At 34.3% G+C, this 1,781-nt stretch overlaps 1 protein-coding gene across 1 annotated transcript in view; it reads left to right on the top strand.

The window, feature by feature from the left end:
• Nucleotides 1–1,781, top strand: part of EGF (epidermal growth factor) — an 87,855-nt gene that overhangs the window by 34,661 nt on the left and 51,413 nt on the right. The gene's annotated exons all lie outside the window — the stretch shown is intronic.

The following is a 1,781-nucleotide window of genomic DNA, read 5'->3' as shown; positions in this document are numbered from 1 at the left end:
TTTTCAGGTATAACCACAATACCTGTATCATATATTAAAAAATTAACAATAATTCCTTAATAACATCAAAAATCTAGTTAGTTTTCAAATTTCTCCTATTATTCTCAAAAGCTTTTTAAACAGTTGGTTTAATTATCCAAACAAGCTCCATGTATTGTATAAACTTGACACATCTATGTTTTATTCTATAGATGCCCTCTTTTTTTCCCCCTCGAAAATATTTGTTCAAGAAACTATGGTTTTTTTCCTGAAGAGTTTCTCACTTCCTGGATTTTGCTAATCACTCCTCTGTCCTGTCCCTGCCATTTTTGCAAACTTAGAACTACAGGCTTAATCAGATTCAGCTCTGACATTTTTGGCAAGAATACTTCATAGATGTGTTTGTACTTCCATCAGGAGTCACAAAATGGTTGTTCCTTTCTGTGGTGTTAAGACTGGTGAGCGTGTTCATTTATCCATTATAAAGTTCCCCAATAATCTTTCAGGCTGGTGGTAGCAGCCATGAATCGTCTCCTAGATCCATTATTTCAGCAAGAATTTCAAATGGTGATACTCTAGTTCTGGTACTTCTTTTTAATTATTAAGTGGAATGCCTTTATAAAGAGAACTTTCTCTCATTAACCATTTAGTTACCTTAAGATACAATTCTTACAGTTAAGGCAAGATAAATGCTGGGTTTTTCTCTTTGTTTACTTATATTTAGAATAACGGGTTGGTACCTTGACGCCTCTCAAAGGTGGCCAATGAGTACCTTTCTTTTTAAATTAAATATTATGAACCCGTGGATTTTAAACTTTTTTTGATGTTTTAACTCATCATGGTTGTTATTCTTACTGATGAGCAAATCATGTCTTTGGCCAGTGGGAGTCTCTTCAGATAGGTTTCTGACCCCAGCAGTCTTTGATAGTTTCCCTGTTATTATACTTGGTAGGAGATATTTCATATTCTTGTACATTTCATATTCTAGACCCAGAATCAGCAATTTCTCAAGGAGCACTGCTTCCTTTAATGAGAAATTGTATTTAGAAAACACAATCTGCTACTGTGTTAGTCATTGTCTCTAGGCCTTTTTAAGTATTAAAGCTAGGAATACATATTTATTAAAAAGAGAAAATATATTATGAATTTGTATGCATATTCCCAATTCAGATTTAGGATCACATATTAAGATCCCTTCTGGTAGATTTCTTATTGAAGCTACTAGTGTGGCTAAGTACAAATGGATGTTTAAAATCATGTGTATTGTCTAGTCCTGCTTCAAAGATGATGGAGAATAGGCCACTCTGGGTATCATCTATGCTTATGAAATAGGCATCCATCAAATGGATGGATGATATTTAATTTCTTAGAAATTATCTGATTTTTGCCCATGAAACTTGCCCTTTTCCTAGTATCACATGGTTTGCCTGTTGGCAAATACACTAAAGTAAATGATATTGATGACAGAGGGCCCACTATGTGCCAAGGCATGACACACATAATCTCATCTGACTTTCAAAACTTCTGGAACGTTTATGGTACATGTTTTACCTTTAAATCTTTGCTTGGAATTTATTTTGATGTGTGGGGCAGGGTAGGGATTTGACTTTTTCCTCAAGTCATTACTTTGTTATTTCTCCTCCATTTATTGGATGATCTTTCACATACTTATTGTCTTAAAATAACACCCTACACAGTACAATTCTTATGTGTACGCGACTCTTCTAAAATGAGCTTTCTATCCTGTTCTATTACCCTCTGTCTATTCCCGCACCTGTTCCCCACTCTTTTTTTTTTTTTTT

This window comes from Propithecus coquereli, unplaced genomic scaffold (genome assembly GCF_000956105.1).
Source record: "Propithecus coquereli isolate 6110/MARCELLA unplaced genomic scaffold, Pcoq_1.0 Scaffold46, whole genome shotgun sequence".
Taxonomy (NCBI): Eukaryota; Metazoa; Chordata; class Mammalia; order Primates; family Indriidae; genus Propithecus; species Propithecus coquereli.
Note: the sequence above shows the minus strand (reverse complement) of the source record. Positions and strands in the feature narration are given on the sequence as shown.